We start from the raw sequence: 13,250 nt of genomic DNA on the forward strand, positions 1-13,250 counted from the left end.
AAAGAGCATAGAAATTATAAGCTTTTTTTCAAGTCTTTTTTCTTACAAATGCAAATTCAAGCCATGAATACAACTTAGTAGTTCTTATTGTATTTATGAAGCTTTCTTCAAATCATTCTTCTTGCAAATGCAAATTCAAACCATGAATACAACTTGCAACTACCATTACAACACTTAGTAACTCTTACAAATGCCATTCAAAAATTATTTCGATGCAAATTACTCAAAAGACCTTTTCAATGCATCTAGAACTATGAAATTTGGATATTGGGATTAGAATATATGAGTTTTTGAAGTTTTAAGACAAATAAAATTTTTTTTAAAAAAAAAAGGGTCCGAGTTCACAGGGACCAACTTGAGACAAAAGGATAGCGCTTCTTGGCATAGAATGAATAGTCTAGTTCGAAGATTCTGGTGAAAAAATAATCTTGCTCCTAGCAGGAAGCTTTCATCTAATAATATATCTTCACATTTTGACAAAAAACCAAAAAAAAAAAAAAAAAAAAAAACACTTTTGATTCAATTTGCAAAATGCAGCTAAGAGGAGGAAAATTATCTCTTCCAATTCTTTGTCCGGCCCAGTTCCTCAGTGCCTATAATAAGGGGGGGTGGACCCCACCTAGGCAGAGTGTTGGGGCAAGGGTAGGGTGGTCATAGTGCCTCCCCTTGTTAGAGGCATTGGGAATGTTACAATAGATTAGGATTAGATTAGTTGATTAGATGAGTTAGGTTGTTTGTTACAAAGGATTGATGGTATTACCCCTATAAAAGGGATTTTCTTGTATTCATGGAGTATGAAAGAAGAAACAAAATTGTTTAGTCTCTCTTCGCTGTACTGCTTTCTTAGAATTCCCTCATTTACTCAAAATACTGAGAAAATCCCCCCTCTTACAGATCTTGAATCTCATCACAGATTCTGAATCGTAACATATATTGGTGATTTCATTAGTGGAAGTGGTCTCAGGTGTGGAATCGTCTTCATGTCCCAAGTGCGCCATTGACTCCCACTAAATGCAAAATAAAAAACAAGATCAATACTATAGATCCGCGCTTGCTCCTTGGAAATCTCTTCTATAATATAGGAGATGAATGGATGAGTCGGATCTTGTTGTTCCAGTGAGTGGAAGAGGAGGACCAGCCTGTTGTATTCGGTGAACAGACCCATTGTAAGCAAGATGAAAACAACGAAAATGGAAGGAAATCAAAAGAATGTGAGACAATCAAAGAAAGGGGAAGATCAATGAAAGCACCAATGGTACGATTCAGAATCTGTGATGAGATTCAAGAATTGTCAGAGGGGGGATTTTCTGTGAGGGACTCCTAAGAAAGGGGGATAGAGAGGAGAGACTAAACGTATTTCTTCTTTCATACTCCATGAATATAAGGAAATCCTTTTTATCGGGGTAATACCAACAATCCTTTGTAACAAACAACCTAACTCATCTAATCAACTAATCTAATCCTAATCTATCGTAACAGGGGAACTGGGCCAGGTAGGGAACTAGAGGGGATAAAGATTCGCTAAGAGGAAACTATCTCAGCTATAAATTAACAAGATTCTCTATCCATGTCCTAAGCATCCAAAAAGAGGGAGGAAGATACCCCACTAGTTGAGACAGGACATTGACTAAAGGTGAAACTTCTCCATACTGTAACTTAAATTTCCTTATAATTCAATTTACTCTTTGCAAGTTATAAAGCTGAAAACAAGGGTATACCTTTGCAACCCTAAATAGGGTAGTAGTGATATGCCAACTATAATTTTGTTTTTGTTATTAATAATCATGTTTTATCATAGTTATTCACCATGCAATTTTTTTTTCTTTCTTTTATTTCATTTTATTTAATGATCTATTTTCTTCATAATGCCATGGTTTGATAATTGTGAGTTTATTGTTCATTCTTCATAATCCCAAACCACATTCTCCTTTCGATTTATCATTTTAGATGTTATTTATTTTCTTTTGTCTCTATTTTCATCTTTGTAATGTTTGCATCATCCTTTTTAGGGATCTTAGGTCATTCTGCATTGTAGGAACATTATTGTAATATTCAATCTTTTTGTGTGAATCTAGAAGAAAAAAAATTGTTCTGTTTTGACATTTTAGGTAAAATTCATTTTGATTTAAAGTAAATTTACATCCGGATAATTTTTGAAAGGATATTTTGGTATTTATGGATAAAAATGTTATGTTGGGGGTAACTTGGATACTCCCCCCACAAATTTTCAGCATTCAAAAGTCTGATTAGTTATGCATCATTTTTTTTTTTTTTTTGGTAAAATTACTTATCCATCATTAGAGATAGTTTAAGTGCTTTTTTTTTTTTGTTATTTAATTAGACTCCTCATGCATTTAAAGTAATTCTCATGTGTTTAAGGTCTTATTTTAGGGTTAGGCATATAATGACATTTTTTATAAAACTCATGCATTTAAAGTAATTCTGATTTTTGATGTGTTTAAGGTCCCTACCCAAAAACAAAGAAAAAAAAAGAAATTTACACATACCTCCGGTATCACGTAATTACACACCCATCATTTTGGATAATTACTCATGGCCCCCTACTTTTTAAAAAAGGTTAACAAATGCACCCATGTCGTTAACTTGGGGACTAAAAACGTTAGAATTAAGTTGTTGTTGACCAATTTACCCTTGCTAATATGATAGAATGAGCATTTGACCGTTTAGGGTTTGAATTCATCTCCTCTAGAACATCTCCAGAAGAGATAACTGCAACTCATCTTCCCACCAAGAATTCAATCTGAAACAAGTCAAGTACCTACCGAGGCTCAGGATTTGCGAATCAAGGTGATCATGTAAGTGGTCGTCGTCATGATCGTGGTGGTCATGATGAGACCCAAGCCCGTACAATTTGAGATCCTCTTCCTTTGCCAGCTCCACTGGAAGCTTATTCTTGGAAGGACCCATGTGATGATGATGTTTCAAACTAGATGGCCATGGTTGCAGTGATTATGATGGTAAAACTCAGGACTGATAAAAGGGTGTTACGCATTGGATTGGGCTCCTCTCCTTGGAGGGCATTGCCCAATGAGTGCCCAATGAGACATCCAACAACTGGGTTGTGCCGTGCACATCCCGATGTGTTTCCAGTTAGCCATCGGGATGTGTGCGGCACAGCCCTGCTGTTGAATGCTTCATTGGGCACTCAGTGGGCGAAGCCCTCTAAAGAGAGGAGCCTAATCTGTTACACATTAGTAATTATTATTTAATTATTTTTGTACGTGAGGAGTGGGAGATGTGCGAGAAATTTTAGGAGTTTGTAACTAATTGGGCTTTGCCGATTTAAAACAAAACTCTATCCTATTTTCTATCTCTCTCCTTAATAATTCTCTCTTTTTTATTTTATTATTATATTATCTTTGCAAGTAACAAAGGGTGTGTAAGGGTGTTTATGTAATATCCCTTCATATGTTCTAATATAATCCTACTTATATTAATGTCCAGGCTGTCAGGGGCAATCTAGTAATTAGCCCATCTGATCTAAACCCTAGTTTCCCTATATATACTAGCTGGAGGCAGCAGTCTGGGTATTCCAAACTAGATACTCAGGGTGTAATGCTTTAAGCAACCTTGTGCTTAAACCCTAACCCTAACAATCTTAAAGCATTAGGTTTTTCGTTTCTCTGCGATCAAGATCTGTTTTGGATTTCGGATTAACGTTCGGCTTCGGTGATTTTCTCCAATCGATTTCGGTGTGATTGATCGTTTTTCTTTTGAGGGATCAACGTTCGTACATATCACTTCTGGTTTTTTGATCGATTTGTATGATCGGCTTCGGTTTCGTTTTTTAGAAAATAGAATCGTGTTTCTACACCATGGATCAAGGAATTGATTACCTATCCAAGGCTGTGGATCAAGGCATTGATTACCTCATTGGTTTTAGCATTCGGCTTCACTCTCGATTTTGGCGATTGGCATCTACCACCTGCAAAATCCGTTGTACAAAGAGGAAGTAATTGATTGCTTTGATTGAAAAAAGAAAATAAACGTTGGCAGCTTCTCAAAAGCATTGATTACCTTTTTTTTATTTGAAAAGGGTTTTGTTCTTTCTCATAAACCTTTTGATTTGAAAGGACAATAATGCTTTCTCTGATTTGATTAAAAAAAAAAAAAAAAATGGAAATCAAAAGCAGCTTTTGGCAGAGTACGTTGGCAGAGACTTCTCTTCAAAGTTTTAATTGGCTGATTGCCTAATTAAAAAAAAAAAAGGGAGAAGCCGCAAGTGACTGTACCAACAGTCAGTGCCAGTGACCTGCGCCAACAGACAGCGACCTGCGCCAACAAGCACTACGAGTGTCGACGCCGCTGTACTGCCGCTATCTTTTTCCTCTGCCGTCTAAATCCAGGGTTCTCCATATCAGGTGTGATTGTTCCTTGGACCATTTATTTTTATTTGAATTTTTCTTTGGACATATAAACAAATCACATAAATATGGAGAAACACGCTGTTCCAACTGAGATGATCAAATTGGAAAGCTTTAGTGGCTCTGAGTTCAGTTCTTGGAAAAGGAGGACTCAGTTTGGACTGAAGTACCTCAATATTTTCTACACTATAGTAAATAAATTTTCTGATTGTACGGACCTAACTAAAGCCCAATGGATAAGTGATGAGGACTTTTGCAAAGACTACCTATTGAACTGCCTGTTAGATAGGCTGGTAGAGACCTATAATAAATATGAGACTACAAAAGATATTTGGGAAAACCTAGAAGTCCAATTCAAAAAGGAGGAGGACCTATCAAAAACTCACTTGATTGACAAGTTTATGGACTTCAAGTCTCAAGAAGATAAAGAGATACTTCCACAAGTAACAGACTTTGAGAACTTGAGAACAAAATTGAACCAAGAAAACATCCCTGTTGTTGATGCATTCTTAGTGGGTGCAATTATCTTTAAGTTACCCTCTACCTGGCATTCCTTTAAAACTGAGATGCACAGAAAGAAAACACAAGTGGGGCTGGATGATCTCAAACGGTTCATTAGAATCGAAGATGAGAACAGAGCCAAAAATAACTTGGAGATGGTGAAACAACAACAGGCATCTGCCAATTTGGTTTCACAACCTAAAAAATATCCTAGGCAGTCCAAGCCACCTAAAAAAGAACCCATATAGTTGGAGGCTAAAAAGACTAATTTTAAAAAGAGGGGCAAGTGCCGCAACTGTGGAAAGTGGGGTCACTATACATCTGAGTGTAGGGGTCCTAAGAAAGGGAACACTGACACACCACAGAAGGAAGTTCTCATGCTGGTGGACAAGACTGAGCCTACTAATTTTGTTTCCATGGTTGGCAAGGGTAAGGGGTTGGCCAGTACATCTTCAGATTGGTGGTTAGACTCTGGAGCGACTTGTCATGTTTGCAATAGCAAGGACCTGCTCACTAATGTTGTTCAAGTAGTAGAGATTGTCACTGTTGCAAATGGAGACGTCGTGGAAGTGGCTCAACAAGGGACAGCGAACCTGGTTCTATCATCAGGTAAAATATTAACTTTGAAAAATGTTAAAATCTTTCCTGGTTTTGAAAAGAATTTAATTTCCATTGGAATTTTGCTTGATGCTGGCATGTCTATTACTTTTAGTAGTGGTAGAGTAACATTGTTTGTTAACTCCTTTTATTTTGGATGTGCTTATAATTTGAATGGTATGTTTAGGTTGAGTTTAGCTAATGAGACAATAAACCAGGTTAACCATAATTCACTTGATCCCAAAATACTACATTGTAGGTTAGGACATGTGAACTATAGGAAAATGCTCAAACTAGCTAAAACTCATAATTTACCATTAGACACTTCAATTAGATTTAACAGATGTGAAGTGTGTGCTCAAACCAAAATAACTAGAAAACCGTTCAGACCGGTTTCTAGGAGCACTCAACTTCTTGAACTTATACATTCTGACATTTGTGACTTTAAAAGCTACACAATTAGAGGAGGTCGGAAGTATTTGATAACATTTATAAACGATTTTTCTAGATATTGTCATTTATACCTGTTAAAATCTAAAGATGAAGCTTTTGAAAATTTTAAAATTTTCAAGAATAGGGTAGAAAAATCAATTGAACTTGAAAATTAAAAGATTTAGAAGTGATAGGGGAAGAGAATACAAATTGACAGAGTTCAAGGAATTCTGTGCCTCTGCAGGCATAATCCTTGAAACTACTGCTCCTTACTCACCTCAATCAAATGGCATAGCTGAAAGAAAGAACAGGACGTTAACAGAAATATTAAACTCCATGTTATTGACAGCTGGCATGCCCTCTTGCTATTAGGGAGAAGCAGTGTTGACTGCAAATCACATTCTAAATAGACTACCACATTCAAAACTAACTTCTACACCTTATAAACTATGGCATAATCATCCCTGTAGATATGACACTCTTAAGGTTTGGGGCTGTATAGTTTATGTTAGGATACAAGACCCTAGGAGACCTAAGGTGGGAACTAGAACAAACACTTGTGTATATCTACGTTGTGCAGAAGACAGTGCTGCAGACCAGTTTTTAGATCTATCAACCAATGTGGTGATAGAATCTAGGGATGCTATATTCTTTGAGGATAAATTTCTTAGAGATAAAGGCCTAACCTTGCCTGGTCTGACTGAAGTGGTTACAGAATCACCTTTGAAATCTGAACCAATTGTTTCTGACACTACTCCCACAATGCTCCTTGAATCAGAATCTAGAAGAATATCTACTAGAGATCGAGTACCCAAGAATTTTGGTGAGGATTTTGTGACCTACCATTTAGAGGCTGATCCATCCACCTATAAGGAAGCGATGAGATCTAGGGACTCACTGTTATGGAAAGAAGCCATTGATGAGAAAATGAGCTCTTTAATGCAGAATGAGACCTGGCACCTTGTTGATCTGCCTAGAGGGGCTAAGACAATAGGGTGTAAGTGGGTACTGAAGAAGAAACTTAATCCAGATGGGTCTATAGCTAGGTATAAAGCACGATTAGTAGCTAAGGGCTATAAACAGGTGCGAGGGATAGATTATTTTGACATCTACTCCCCGGTCTGTCATTTGACAACAATAAGGATTCTTCTTGCCATAGCATCTATTGAGCACTATGTTGTGCATCAAATAGATGTAAAAACGGCTTTCCTTAATGGAGACCTAACAAAAGAAATCTACATGAACCAACCTGAAGGGTTTGTCATGGAAGGTTCTGAAAAAAGAGTTTGTAAATTAAACAAATCTCTCTATGGTCTTAAACAAGCACCTAAATTGTGGCATGAGAAGTTTGACAAGACAGTAAAGAGCCTTGGTTTTCAAACCAGCAACTTGGATAAGTGTCTTTATTTTTTGTCTGAGTCAAACAAGGTCGCGATTATTTGCTTGTATGTAGACGACATGTTGATTCTTGGTTCTGATCTCTCTGTAGTGAGTGACATTAAAGAAATCTTGTCTAAAGAATTTGACATGAAAGATCTTGGTGTGGTAGACACCATTCTTGGGATGAGAGTAAGCTTCAGTGAGCAAGGGATCACCCTTAGTCAGACTCATTACATTGAGAAGCTACTTTCTAGTTGGGGATACAATGATTATAAACCGATTGAGACACCCTATGACTATAACAAACGTTTGAAACCTAACACAGGTGACACCATGAATCAGTTAAATTATTCTAAACTGATTGGTAGTCTCATGTATGCAATGAGTTGCACTAGGCCAGACATAGCCTTTACGGTAGGCATGCTGAGTCGTTTCACTAGTAATCCTGAAAAAGAGCATTGGGATGCCCTATCGAGGCTGATGAGATACCTTAGGGGTACTCAAGGTTATGCTTTATGTTATACTGGACATCCTTCAACTTTAGAAGGATATTCTGATGCATCTTGGTGCTCAGATTTGGGAGACAGCAGATCCACCAGTGGCTATGTATTTACACTAGGAGGAGCAGCTGTAGTATGGAAATCCAAGAGACAGACTAGTATTGCTCTATCATCTATGGAATCGAAACTTTATGCTCTAGCTTCTGTGGGAGATGAAGCAGAGTGAATAAAGGATCTGATCATGGATATTCCATTGAGGAGTTTTAAGTTAAACTCTATATCTATATTCTGTGATAATTAAGCAACAAAGACGATTGTGAATAAATCACTCTTTAATGGTAAGAGGAGACACATCAGGCTGAAACAGGCCATGCTGAATTATAGAACAGAACAAGGGATTATCACTTTGATTGATGTGAGATCGAAGGATAATACGGCAGATGCCCTTACAAAAGGATTGAACAAAGATCGAACATTCAAAACTACAAGGGAGATGGGGTTAAAGACCATTTAGTCAGGTCTTAACCTAACCCAATATTATTTTGAATTATTCGAATCTCATCTAGCCTTGGTAAGCATTCGGGACAGTTTACATGTTTCAAATAACTTAGTTAGGTTACTAAGTATGGGGGTTTGTGAAACCATTCCAAACTTGATGGTGTAGCAAATTTTCATGTGAAGTCTCCTTACTTTGTTATTCCACAAAGGAATATGAAAAATGTCTGATATGTTTCAATGATATTGTGCTAGTCTTTATGTCATTCCAAATTTGATGACATGTCTTTTGTAGTATGGTGTACCATTCCAAATTTGATGATACAACATAAATCTATGACTGATATGACGAACACAGTATTGCAAATGGAAACATGGTATGGTCCTTATGATAGAGACTATTTTGGATTGAGTTCTTGTAAAGAAACTTGATGATGATACTTATTGGTTTTGATTTATCTTCAGCCATATATGGAATGTACTAAGTTCTTATTGTTGAACTAGATACCATTGTGCAAATGATTGAATTCATATTATCTTATGAAATTCATATTTGACAAATTACAGAGAATGGCGAAGATGGAGGAGAACGGTTGAACCTGGATCTCGATGAGGATGACTTACTTGATGAGTAAAGTCACATGGATTGCAAGGACTTTTTCTTTTGATTATTTCTTTTGGTTTAGCCACTTGCATGTGGAACTTCGGATTTATTGTTGGGTTTAATTTTGATCTAAAACTCTAGATTTATTTCTTGAAGTTTACTTATTTCTTATTTGATTTATTAGATTATTGATAGTCAATTTATTCAATTTATATTGATTCAATTACTGATTGAACAATGATTCCTATACATGTGTAATGGATATATGTAGAACATAGGAGGAGATTGTAAGGGTATTTATGTAATATTCCTTCATATATTCTAATATAATCCTACTTGTATTAATGCTCAGGCTGTGAGGGGCAATCTAGTAATTAGCCCATCTGACCAAAACCCTAGTTTTCCTATATATACTAACTGGAGGCAGCAGTCTGGGTATTCCAAACTAGATACTCAGGGTGTAATGCTTTAAGTAACCTTGTACTTAAACCCTAACCCTAACAGGGTGAGACCCAAAATCTCCTCCTTGCCCTAAGCGGACACTCAATACAAAAAGCAAAAACAAAAGTAGCGGTGCATGACTTCCCATGAGACCCACATCTTCAAAAGCTTTTCAGAAACACAAACATGATTAATTAAGAGAAGAAAGAGACAAAAGAGCTTAAAGAATTTAATCTGGGGAATCTTAAACAGAAGAAGAAGAAGGATTGCAAATGGTTATAAAAAACAATACTTGAGACTCCTTATATCGCCAAAATAAGAAAGTTGCATGTGAATCTCTAACACACGCTTTTTTCCTGTGTTGGTATCTTTGGAGAGCAAGGAATGACTATGTGTTCAACACTAAAAATTGGACACCACAAGAGATAATCGTAGTGGTCGAACGAGCTTTTCTTGAGTTCCATGTTGCTTTTGCTAGTGGCCATGCAACAACATCTACATCATATAGTGCGCCTGCTGCTACTCTCAATTGGATATCTCCACCGATTGGTTACCATAAGGTCAATTCTGATGCAGCGTTGGGAAATAAAAGTTCAAAGAGAGGATTAAGCTTCATTTTCAGAGATCATAGTGGCTATCAGGTAAAGACGGTCTCAACTCCACACCATTTTAGATCAGCGGTTCAACGTGAAGCTATTGCAATTCGATGTGCTCTTATAGAATCTGTGGCTGCTGGTTTCACTAAACTTCAGGTAGAATCAGATTGCAAGGAGGTGATCGGCTATATCCATGACCAAAACTGACATCCACCCTATGAATTTTCTACCATTATTTCAGATATTAAGGAATTATCCCCCTCTTTTGATTTCATTTTATTTCATTTCATTTCAATGTATTTCACGGGCTATGACCGGTATTTCAGATGCCCTGACTAGGAAAGCCCTGTCTATTATGTGTATGACAGATTGACCAAATTCCACTATGTGGCATCATGATCTTTGTAAATCTATGATTATAAAACAAATTGCAGCAAAGAAAAGAACAATAATGACCACTATCACACCAAAGGTGAGCCGCTTTCCCTTTTCCCCTAGTTTTTCAGAATATATTTTTGGACTTTCTTTCTTTATTAATGCTAACGTGTTTTTCGTAGAACTTTATTAACGCTAACGTAAATTTAGGCAAATTATAGATATGGAGATTGTAGAATCTGGACAGTGACATAGGTGAACAGCCTTGGATTCTAGAAACTAAAGATGTACAAAGTACTGTAACTGGTTGGGATTTTCAGCCTTAGTTTGTTCTTGCTCAACAGGTGAAGTAAAAGAATATACTATCAGCAAGGGTAAATTGGTGGATGTCAAGATCAAAATCAAACCGAAACCGAACCTATTAAACGGCTCGGTTATGATTTTTTTTTTTTTAAAAAAAGAGATAGTTTAATTAAATGATTTAAATCAAATCGGATCGTTTAACACTATGTGGCATCATGATCTTTGTAAATCTATGATTATAAAACAAATTGCAGCAAAGAAAAGAACAATAATAACCACTATCACACCAAAGGTGAGCCGCTTTCCCTTTTCCCCTAGTTTTTTAGAATATATTTTTGGACTTTCTTTCTTTATTAATGCTAACGTGTTTTTCGTAGAACTTTATTAACGCTAACGTAAATTTAGGCAAATTATAGATATGGAGATTGTAGAATCTGGACAGTGACATAGGTGAACAGCCTTGGATTCTAGAAACTAAAGATGTACAAAGTACTGTAACTGGTTGGGATTTTCAGCCTTAGTTTGTTCTTGCTCAACAGTGAAGTAAAAGAATATACTATGCAAGAAGGGTAAATTGGTGGATGTCAAGATCAAAATCAAACCGAAACCAACCTATTAAACGGCTCGGTTATGGTTTTTTTAAAAAAAAAGAGATAGTTTAATTAAATGATTTAAATCAAATCGGATCGTAACACTACGTGGCATCATGATCTTTGTAAATCTATGATTATAAAACATATTGCAAAGCAAAGAAAAGAACAATAATGACCACTATCACACCAAAGGTGAGCCGCTTTCCCTTTTCCCCTAGTTTTTCATAATATATTTTTGGACTTTCTTTCTTTATTAATGCTAACGTGTTTTTCGTAGAACTTTATTAACGCTAACGTAAATTTAGGCAAATTATAGATATGGAGATTGTAGAATCTGAGTGACATAGGTGAACAAATGCCTTGGATTCTAGAAACTAAAGATGTACAAAATCAGAATCGGTTGGGATTTTCAGCCTTAGTTTGTTCTTGCTCAACAGTGAAGTAAAAGAATATACTATCGCAAGGGTAAATTGGTGGATGTCAAGATCAAAATCAAACCGAAACCGAACCTATTAAACGGTTTCGTTATGGTTTTTTTTAAAAAAAAAAAAGAGATAGTTTAATTAAATGATTTAAATCAAATCGGATCGTTTAACACTACGTGGCATCATGATCTTTGTAAATCTATGATTATAAACATAGCAAAGAAAAGAACAATAATGACCACTATCACACCAAAGGTGAGCCGCTTTCCCTTTTCCCCTAGTTTTTCATAATATATTTTTGGACTTTCTTTCTTTATTAATGCTAACGTGTTTTTCGTAGAACTTTATTAACGCTAACGTAAATTTAGGCAAATTATAGATATGGAGATTGTAGAATCTGGACAGTGACATAGGTGAACAGCCTTGGATTCTAGAAACTAAAGATTTACAAAGTACTGTAACTGGTTGGGATTTTCAGCCTTAGTTTGTTCTTGCTCAACAGGTGAAGTAAAAGAATATACTATCAGCAAGGGTAAATTGGTGGATGTCAAGATCAAAATCAAACCGAAACCGAACCTATTAAACGGCTCGGTTATGGTTTTTTTTTTTTTAAAAAAAGAGATAGTTTAATTAAATGATTTAAATCAAATCGGATCGTTTAACACTATGTGGCATCATGATCTTTATAAATCTATGATTATAAAACATATTGCAGCAAAGAAAAGAACAATAATGACCACTATCACACCAAAGGTGAGCCACTTTCCCTTTTCCCCTAGATTTTCAGAATATATTTTTGGACTTTCTTTCTTTATTAATGCTAACGTGTTTTTCGTAGAACTTTATTAACACTAACGTAAATTTAGGCAAATTATAGATATGGAGATTGTAGAATCTGGACAGTGACATAGGTGAACAGCCTTGGATTCTAGAAACTAAAGATGTACAAAGTACTGTAACTGGTTGGGATTTTCAGCCTTAGTTTGTTCTTGCTCAACAGGTGAAGTAAAAGAATATACTATCAGCAAGGGTAAATTGGTGGATGTCAAGATCAAAATCAAACCGAAACCGAACCTATTAAACGGCTCGGTTATGGTTTTTTTTTTTAAAAAAAAAGAGATAGTTTAATTAAATGATTTAAATCAAATCGGATCGTTTAACACTACGTGGCATCATGATCTTTGTAAATCTATGATTATAAACATATTGCAGCAAAGAAAAGAACAATAATGACCACTATCACACCAAAGGTGAGCCGCTTTCCCTTTTCCCCTAGTTTTTCATAATATATTTTTGGACTTTCTTTCTTTATTAATGCTAACGTGTTTTTCGTAGAACTTTATTAACGCTAACGTAAATTTAGGCAAATTATAGATATGGAGATTGTAGAATCTGGACAGTGACATAGGGGAACAGCCTTGGATTCTAGAAACTAAAGATGTACAAAGTACTGCAACTAGTTGGGATTTTCAGCCTTAGTTTGTTCTTGCTCAACAGGTGAAGTAAAAGAATATACTATCAGCAACGGTAAATTGGTGGATGTCAAGATCAAAATCAAACCGAAACCGAACCTATTAAACGGCTCGGTTATGGTTTTTTTTTAAAAAAGAGATAGTTTAATTA

This window comes from Telopea speciosissima, chromosome 7 (assembly GCF_018873765.1).
Source record: "Telopea speciosissima isolate NSW1024214 ecotype Mountain lineage chromosome 7, Tspe_v1, whole genome shotgun sequence".
Taxonomy (NCBI): domain Eukaryota; kingdom Viridiplantae; phylum Streptophyta; class Magnoliopsida; order Proteales; family Proteaceae; genus Telopea; species Telopea speciosissima.